General features: G+C 33.0%; 1 pseudogene; it reads right to left on the bottom strand.

Moving 5' to 3' along the window:
• Nucleotides 1-8,552: 8,552 nt before the first annotated feature.
• On the bottom strand, nt 8,553-8,915 carry LOC150056871 (large ribosomal subunit protein eL21 pseudogene; annotated as a pseudogene).
• Between the last annotated feature and the right edge of the window lie 1,613 nt (nt 8,916-10,528).

Genomic DNA, 10,528 nt, shown 5'->3' with positions numbered 1-10,528 from the left:
CTTAACCAATAGGCAATTAATTGCTATTAAGTTATAAATGTATGATTAAAATATTTTATAGACAGGCGTGGTGGCTCATGCCTGTAATCTTAGCTACTCAGGAGGCTCAGATCTGAGGATCAAGGTTCAAAGTCAGCCCTGGCCCAAAAGGACCTGATACTCTTAACTCCAAATAACCTCTAGAAAACAGGAATTAGGGCATGGCTCAAAAGTAGGGTGGTAGCCTTGATCTGAAGAGCACAGGAACAACCCCCAGTCCCAGGGTTAGGGCGATAGCCTGTAGCTGAAAAGCTTAGGGACAGTGCCTAGGCTGAGTTCAAGCTCCAAGACCCACAAAACAAACAAACATATATATATATATATATATATATATATATGTGTGTGTGTGTGTGTGTGTGTATATAATTTACATGAATATATATTGGATTTAGTAATAGATAATACAATACAAGAATATTAAAGTTGAATTTCATAACATTTTTCTATTGCACTGATATAAACATATTTCATTCAAGTTAGTTTACAGTTGTTGAAGAAAATATCCTAAAACGTTTTGATTTAAATATTTTAAAAGGGCAAATCTTGTACAACTATTTAAACAAATTAAAGTATTTTTTATTGTGGGGGTAATGTATAAAAGGGATTATAGTTACATATAGTTACATAGGTACATTACTTCTCACACATTGTTATCCCTTCTCATGGTTTTTGTCTCCATTTCCCTCCCCTAACTCCTCCCAATCACGTTTTCCCCCTTCCCTTCCTTTTTCAAATAAACAAATAAACATATATACAATATACCAGGCAACAAAGTAAGATACGGTAACACTATGAGATTAATCTAAGGGCATAAAAACAGAAGTGACATTTCAACCAGTGTTCTTTAATTCAGAGTTTAGAATCATATCCAGTGATGAGGGAGTACATAATACAAATCAATTGAGAAATTCATATTGGTTTCCTTTGGATATAATTCTAAACTCTGTGATATTTCCTGAGTTTTCAAAGACCCAGCTTTCATTGGTGTTGAACCAATCTAATACAACTCAGGGAAATTTTACTGAGGAATAATGGGTATGACATTTTCGTGCAAACACATCAGTTTCCATGGAAACATATAGCAAATATCCTTTATGCTATTTCTTTTTACATAATGTGTTATGAATTATTTTTGAAGTTACTTAGTATGACTTAGATATTACATTACTAATAGAAATATACAATGGAACTTCATAAGAGACAGCTTTGACCTGCAAATGTAGGAAATAATATTTTTTTCCTTATAGACTATCTCTCAGTCTTACATGTATGCCTTTAAAGTTTTCTCGTAAACTTCAGCAAAAAAAAATGTATATATTTAACAAGGAATTTCTACTCTGTTTTGTAGCTCTTAAGGCTGAATAAGAACCGATTCAGTAGAGTGAGAAATCACCTCATGACTCTTGAACTTTCATAAGCTAAATAAAATTGTTTGTGGTGATCCCTTGAAAACTTTATCTGACACTCAATACTACTTGAAGTGGAAAAATCATGGCTCAGAATTCTATAATGCCATAAAGAAGAAATTGGGTCATATTGGCCAGGGTTAGTGAGGGCATGATTGAAAGCTAAACAGGAGAGAGGTTTGACTCTTGTGAGATCTCACTAAGCTGTTAGGTCAAAGTTTTGCTGACAGGGAGCTCTCTACCCAGGAGCCAGAGAGGATTCAGGAATTGTGCTGTGAATTTGTCCAGAGGACTTTCCTCATAATCAATAAATGGAAAAATTCCATATAGATGCAGGAAGATATTGCATAATTGTTTCCTTCCAGTATGAATATTGTGGGATATTGTTGATCAAATACTCCTAATACTTTTTAGCATACAAAGAGATTCAAAAATGAAAAGAAATGTACTCACTACCTTACATATGAAATTGTAACCTCATGTACATCAAGTTGACAATGACATTAAATTTAAGAAATGGAAAACATGATCAGGAAGCTCTAGATTGATAAAATAAAATGCTACATGCATTTAAAAATGTAAGATATAGTTTTTTTTTTTTTTTTTTTTTTTTTTTTTTTGGCCAGTCCTCGGCTTGAGCTCAAGGTCTGAGCTGTATTCTTGGACCACTTCTGGCTTTTATTCTATGTATATGGTACCGAGGAATCAAACCTGGGTCTTCGTGCGTGCTTGACAAGCACTAGGCCAAACTCCTGGCCCTAGATTCTGAAATCATATTGAGGAAGATACTGAAGCTCTGGTTTTTACAGTGCCTGACCTCAAGTTAATATTTTGCCCAGTTTGAAATAAGATTTGAATATTATTTTAAATATTAGTTTAGACATCAAATATATTTTGAGATTTTTTAAAATCAATTCTAGGTCTTTCCCTTGTTTTCAGTACTATGTCTGACATATACTTCACATTTTGGTCCAATCATTTAGCCTATTATTATGTTTCTATACAAATAAATTTTTCACTTCTTTGAATGTATGTCCTTGAAATATCTGTTGCCCATAAATAATTTCAGCTCAAAATTCTAAATCAAATTGTGTTTTCTGTATTCCCCATTTCTGGATTTTGGACTCTTCACTGAGATAAAGATCTGGAGAAGTGGCGAAGTTAAGATAGTAATTTGAAAAAAAATAAGTGAATAAGTTGCATACTGGCATTTTTAGCTGTTATTAAATTCTTAATGACAGTTTATACTTATTATATTCCCCTATTAATTTGAAAATATTTGTGGCAACAACTAGGAAATCACAAGAGAAACACAAAAGAACTATAATAATGTAAGAATAGCAAATTTTTATTAAGCACATGTACAAAATATTATGCGAGTACCTTTAAATTTGTTAGATCATTTACTTCTCCTAAAGACAATATGAACTCATATTTAAGATATGCCTTTAAATGTAGACTATAAACATTCTAATCTTTGTTTAAATCAGTTGCTTATATTTAAATTCCTAATAATTGATAGTTACATGTTCTATTTTATAATGGTCTAGACGTGAAATTATTCTTTGACTATTTAGATAGTCTATAAATTTCAATTTCTTTCTTATTATGACAAATGCATTCATTTTTCCTACAAATTAAGGTGTTAGTTTATAAAGACATTTAAAAAATTTCATTGTCATTTCTCTGTTCAGAATATAGCATTGTTGTGCTTTTTACTACAGTTATTGTCATTTTAGTTTCAGCCTATCTGGGTCAGTTGATGCTTGTAGAAGATATATGGATTAGAATTTAAGAACAGAGCTTTCAGCTACTGATGCTAATACTTCACAACCTTTTGTAATTGTTTTTCTTGTATTGATTCTCTTTGCTTAATTTTGAAGCGGTATGAGTTTGAAATAATGTCAGGAAAAAGGCTAAAGTTCTGTTTGCTTTTTTCCCTATTCATAATATTGCCTTTAAGACTTCTTCGGGGGAAAAATCAATAACATTTCTATGAAGATTCAAAGATAATTTACAGAAAATGTACCTTTTACACACAAAAGTAATACGTTCAAGAGCCATTACTCCTACTAAGTATGCTGAAGTGGCTGTTTCTGAAAAGACTGTAGTAATCTCGTTCACTGGGTATAGTCCTTCATTTAATCATCATTCCTAACTTCCATCCTATTCAGTCTGTATCCGCCTGTTTCTAATGGCTCATTGATTTTGGAAGCCACAGTCATTTCTTCTTTTACATTTCTGTCAAGATAGTTGTAAGATAATAAAAATTAAGTGCCTTAGAAAGAGTATCTGAATTTGCATATATAACTCATTTTCTGAGAAGATTTTGAATCTAAAACAGAAGTGTGTTAGGAAAACTATAATGTGTGTATAAACTTGGATTTTGATTCATGTAAGAAATAAAAATTTTCCAACACTTTATTTCTGAATTGAGAAAAAAAGTTTGTCTTCATTAAATGTCTTGAAATAGTAGAGATTGCTGCTCCGTTCATCTTATAGAATGGACAATATTTGAACTTCTAATCAAAATGGAAAGGTTAACACTGGAACACATAAAAACTATGTTGTTTCACACATTTTAATAATTTATTTTTAATTAATTTTCTTACTTTTTGCCAGCCTTGGGGTTGTCTTTGGGCTTTCTAAAGACTAAAGCTCTACCACTTGAGCCACAACATCATTTCTGGCTTTTTCTGTGTATGTGGTACCAAGGAATGCACTGGGCCTTAGTGTGTGCTGGAGAGTACTCTACTGCTAGGCCACACTCCTGGCCCTGTTAATTAAATTTGAAATCCTTAGGGTTTGCAAATTGGTTGTCCTCTTCAGATCTTAATTTCTGTTTCAAAACCTACACTATAAAACACTATTAGAAACAACTAAGGGATACTCATAAAGAGAAATAAGATGTGTGCACATACTCCATTGAGCAATGCCAACTAATGTTATTCCAATTTATTATGAAGTGATATACACTGGTGTCTTGATACTTGTTATTAAAGTAGGATAACACAGATAGAGCAAGTTTTAATCTTTAGTTCTTTCTCATCCTTCTTTGAAGCTCCTCAAAGTAGATTAGCAATACCTAGCAGTATATTTGCATAATAGCTTTCCCTTCCCTTTTAGTTACCCCAATTGATTACCTGAGAATATTACCTCTACCCCATTATTCCCCTGATAAAAAACCAACTGCTTGTTATGTAAAATTCATGTAATTTACTGGCTTAAAGAACATTGTCCAAGATATTAGCTTTGGTTTTCATCCTAAAATATCTAAGGAGACAGGACTTAGACAAGATACTGTCAGGGAATGCTTTTATTACTTTCATGTTAGTATTTGAAGCAGTGAGAAGGAAAATGCTTTGAAATCTTTGTCATTTGTAAATTCCTATAGATTATTTTTGTAAATCAATTGCTGCGCTGTCCTGAGATTCAACACATGGTTATTTTTATTATAAAATTCTATAAATTATGTTTCTTAGTTATTAACTCTATTCCTCATTCTGCAAAATTCCTATTATGTGATACAGAGTAGCAAGATGCTTCTTTGTCACCCTATACCACGATTAATTCCAAATGGATCAAAGACCTCTAAGTAAAAGCAGACACCCTAAAAACTTTACAAGAAGGAATAAAGATACACTAGGCCTCCTTGGCACAGGTCGAAACTTTCTTGATTCCTCATATTTCTAAGTAAAAAATGTTACTCTCCTGATCATGGTATCTCCCCTGTCACATATATAAGTTTATTTGTTTATCTGAAACAGGGAATGGAAGGGTCAAAACAAGATGATTGGGAGGGGGTGGGAGAGGGAAACTGGGAGAAAAACATGGAAGGGTTATCAATGTTCTAGAAGTAATATACCCACTACCTGACAAATGTAACTTTAACCTCTCTATACATCACCCCAACAATAAGATAAAATTCTTAAAATAAAAAAGTATTTTAAGTAAGAGAAAAACATTACTTTCATAGTTAATAATGTGTGCATAAACTCAAAGAATCCAACCAACATGGATCTGAAAGAATAAAAATCCAGACCATTCTTAAAATTGATAAATTTGCTAAAGAAGTCTATAAAGCTCTTTATCTAAGAAAATTTGATCATTTTTCAATAATAAATCATATTATTAGTGAAAATATTTCTCTTCAAAGAGGAAAACATAAAGATCAGCGGGCAGTGTAGAGTGTGAATTACATTGTTTTTTTTTCCTTTAGATGTTTATGCTAAGTGAATGTCAGATGAGCATCTGCAAACTTGACTCTTTGGTGTCTTTCCAGTTCTTATTTGTGGACCTCTCAAATTTTACTGATCACACTTCCTCTTTCTGGTTTATTTATACCAAGGGGTATATATCAAATACATGAAGTTTATATGCCACTGCAAATGGTTTTGTAATTATATTTCTTCAATGAGTGAACAAAAACAAGAAGAACATTTACTTGTTAAAAGTGATCATTTCATTGACCATCTCTCAAAGCATAATTTCCCTTACCTGAAATAATATCTGTTATCTCAGATTCTACGCATTAGAATTCTTATCACTACATAATATATATGTAAATAGACATAATTTTACTATTACATCATAGATTAGAATATTTGTTTGTGCCACATAAAATTAGAAATCACACAAGTGTCAATGGCTCACACTTGTAATCCTAGCTACTAAGGACGCAGAGATCTGAGGATTTTGGTTCAAAGCCAGCCTGTACAGGAAAAGCCTTGCGACTCTTTAATTAACCACTAAAAATCCAGACTTGACTCTGTGCTTCAAAATGATAGAAGGCTAACCTTGAATAACTCAGAGACATCATCTAGGCCATAAATTCAAGCCTGAGGACAAACAGAAATAGATAGATAGATAGGTAGACAAATTTATAATTCACATTGCCAGATCTATCCATGACACAAATGCATGTTGGGATCAAAGAATTAAAGTAGTAGTGAGAACCATAGAAAGAGAAAGAAAAATATCTTGTATACATACAGAAACATTGCTTTAATCACAAATAGCATATGTTGAACGGAATAAAAATAAGGTAATTTGGAAGACTAGTATATGGCTTTAAGCATAATTGGTCTATTCTTGGGACACATATTGAAGAATCTATGAAAAGATTCAAATCTTAATTCATGCTTTCAAAGCAAAAATTCAATAGTTTGAGAAAAACACATGCTTGCCCTATACTACAGAAGTTGTATATGTAACATTTATTTTTGGTCAACAAGTATAGGACAAACTAGAGAGGTAGATAGAATTATAAACACTTATTTCAAGGTATTTTCAAAATATTTAGGCAAGAACTATGATCTTCCATTTAATATTGTTTCTTTATATGAATAAATTTGTCCTTGCTAGTAAACATCATGTCTTCTAAATTACATGTTTCTGACTTCTCTAGATTTACCAAAAAGAAAGGCAAAATTCACTATGTATTCTGGAAATCAGTTATTACTGACTTATATAATGTGGTATCAGTAGCACACTACATTGCAGGCAAAGTTTTACCTCCATTGGCAAAGACACAGTTTACTTGAAAAGGCCATTTTTACTTGGACATTAAGATATTATATTCAGATATGAGTCTGATGTCATTTTGTATGCATTACATGCTGTGGAGAGAAACTGCACTTTGGTAAAAATGATGGAGAAAGGCTTTTGGAAAATGTGAGCTCTAATTCGATCAGCACATAGCAATGTTCTAATCTTTGGTGGGCTTGCAAAAATTAATTTAATATGTACATTTAAAACAAGAATGCTTGTGGAAAGAATCCTAGATGGGGGATACTTACAATTCCTCATAGGCTTATGCACACAAATGCTCACACACCCAGAGATTTAATGTGGGGTTGAGGCATTTAAAATTCAAGCATTCCATTCAAACCAACTTTTACTTTCATTGCAGAGTATTGCTTTGTGTAGACTGTCAGTTCCACATACCTTAAGTCCTTATCTTTTGGGGAATATAATAGTCTCCGGGTGATTTTCTTCTTTTTTCTGAATAAAGCTTACAGCTTTTCTTCAGTTTTATCAAAACAAAAGCTGAAGAAAAGAAAGTGTATATTAAAAGGTATTTGTAAGTGCTCATGATTAAATGGCTCCAAACTAAGAAATACACAACTACTAACCTCAGTACTAATCAAAACTAGTAAGCAATGGATATATTGCCAGTCTTTGTCTTAATATCCTATCTAGTTTACTTTTTCTTCACCAGTAATTTCATAATGTAATGCTTGTTAAATCTATATTTAAAGGTGTTTATCCTGTTTCATCAAGAATTAGTTTAAGGCATTTAATTGAAATGCAAAACCTGCAATGTTTAATCATACCTTGTGCAGAGACTACTTTTTAATTAATGGCCCATATGCATTGTCTATGAGGATTTAACTACATTATCTATACATCTCAGCTAAACAAAATTATAATAAAGATATTATAAAAAATCTATTTTGAGTATTTCTTGATGAAGCAAAAGGTGTGGTCTTCATTTTAATTTGAGGTGCACTTTATAGCTATCAAACTGAGCTTATCTTTAAAGATTAAATTCATCTAATTGATGGGAGTGCTGCTTCTCGTAGTCATCACAGCATGATTCAATTTAGTTGTGAAGGCAGGACGTCTTTATGAAGGATTTCACAGTGGGGTTGAAGACTTATTCCCAAAGAGTTAGTATCTATTTTTATACTTGAGTGGGAGCATAGAACAAACATCCCATGCTTTAAAAGAACAAAAGTTTTAAAGTAAAGTAGAAAATAAGATTGCTTTGATATATTTGTATTTGGATTAGGTTGATCTTTTAAAAAAAAAACTCAACTAACGATTTCACAAGTTTTTAATTTAAATTAGAATTTCATTCAAAATATCACATAATCATACAATTAAATATGAATATGAAACAATAAACTCATCAGTTGTAAATTATAATCATCCCATGATAAACAGCAAGTCATTATTACTGTTTAATAATTTACATTTTCACTCTAATCAAATTGAAGGATTTCTCAATAATGAAGAAAAAGGTATTATACTCTAAAGATTAAGAACGTTTAGTTCTTTTTTTTATAGTCCAAAGATCTTTATTTATTTTTTTTTTAACATCTCTTAGGCCATGAATTCATAGGGGATAGATTCCAATAGCTCAGGTTCCTTCCCATTGGTTCTCACAAAGTGTGCTTCTGTAGGTGGAGCGGGCTGGCGCTTCAGCTGAACCCAGGTTCCTTTCTCTTTAGCTTCCTTCTTTTTCTGGTCATTTTCCTTCACCCGTTTCAGGAAGCTATCTCGGCTCTTAGAGTGCTTAATATGTTCAATACGCACATTAATCCTCTTGGCAAGTATCTTGCCCTTAACTTGTTTGTTCATAACAATGCCAACAGCTTGCTGGGTAACATTGTAGACCCTTCTAGTTTTGCCATAACATTTATGAGGCATTCCTTTTTGAACTGTACCCATTCCCTTGATGTCTACAATATCACCATTCTTGTAGATTCTCATGTATGTGGCCAAAGGAGCAATGGATTCAACTACAGTTTATTAATTTGTCTCCATATTTACTTTTCTGTTTGTCTAAGGCCAAAAAGATTGAGTGATCTTAAGGTTGTGAAACTACTGAGTATGCTTTTTTTCCTTATATTTGTAAAGAAAAGGTCTTTTTTAGCCTGAATGAATGTTACTACTAACTGATATTGGGGCCCTATTTAATTTTACACAGAGTAGCCATTCCATAAATTATTAGATTTCAATTAAAAGTGCCATGTAGGAGGCTGGAAGTTTGGCCTGGTGGTAGAGCACTTGCCTAACATGCATGAAGCCCTGGGTTCAATTCCTTAGTACCACATACACAGAAAAAACCCGACTCAAGTGGGAGAGCACTATCCTTGAGAACAGAGAAGTTCCAGGATAAAGTTCAAGCCCTACGACCAGCAAAGAAAAAAAAAAGTCTCATATCAGCTTATTTAAATGCTTCCAAAAGACAGAATGATATATTACCAAATATTTCACCAATATTGAACTGTACAAAAGCCATTGTTTTATTAGCAATGAACATTTTCAATACTTGGAAAATTCATCATTAGCAACCATATGTACATTGAAAGATTTTTGCTTTTAAAACTTGGTGATGGACTAGGGAAATGGCATTATATGTTAATCACATCAATATGAAATTTTGTAAGTTGGTACTATATATCACTAAAGATGAGAAAAGTATTTATTCCTTACTATTGAAGCAGAAAGTCCTTTGCTATTCTATGGCTTTGAGAACTAGTCAATGATAATGCAAACAAGGCACCATTTTGCCTACACACACACACACACACACACACACACACACACACACACACACATATATGTTAGTTTCCATATTCCAGAACCAATGGGCTCAGCTGTTTGGAGAAATATTCCTAATTAAATAATTAGAGAAGTAGGGAAAGATTTATTTAAACTTTTTCATTAAATGCATGTGAATGTACAAGTTAATATGAAATTCAGCAATAATCCCACAGATTGTAACTTCACCCCCTTGGCTTCTTGGTAGGGAGGAAGGAAGCAGAGGGGAGGGGATGTAGGATAAGATGAGGGAGGAGGTAACAATGTTCAGCAATGAATTGACTCATTACTTATGTAGCTGTAATCCCTCTGTACATTATCCTTACCATACAATAAAATGTTAAACAAAATACATTATGTTCATTAACTCAAAAAGTCAAATAAAATTAGTTACATTTTAGATATGTAATAGAATTCAATAAAATCGTTATAGCAAAATTTAAGTGAGTATTATAGTGTGAGGCATGTCACATCAAGGAAATGAAAAGGCCTACCTCGTGGTCCAGTGCTCACTTCCTGGTTTTGGAGCCCAACCTGCCTGACACCTGGTTGGAAGGCTTGACTGTGGGTTTGTGATGTCTATCTCTGGGATTGGCCCCGTACACTTCCGCCCTCTCTGACAGCACAAGCATCCTACCTGCCCTGCCCACCTCTGTGCTGATTGGCTCCTGCATCCTATTTTAGCCAAATGCACCTCTCGAATAAACGAGTCTTCTGCTGTGACGGATCTCCCTTGCGTGTCTCTCTTCCCT

The sequence above is a fragment of the Megascapheus bottae genome, chromosome 11, assembly GCF_031878675.1.
Source record: "Megascapheus bottae isolate mThoBot1 chromosome 11, mThoBot2.hap1, whole genome shotgun sequence".
In the NCBI taxonomy this organism is placed as follows: Eukaryota; Metazoa; Chordata; class Mammalia; order Rodentia; family Geomyidae; genus Megascapheus; species Megascapheus bottae.
Note: the sequence above shows the minus strand (reverse complement) of the source record. Positions and strands in the feature narration are given on the sequence as shown.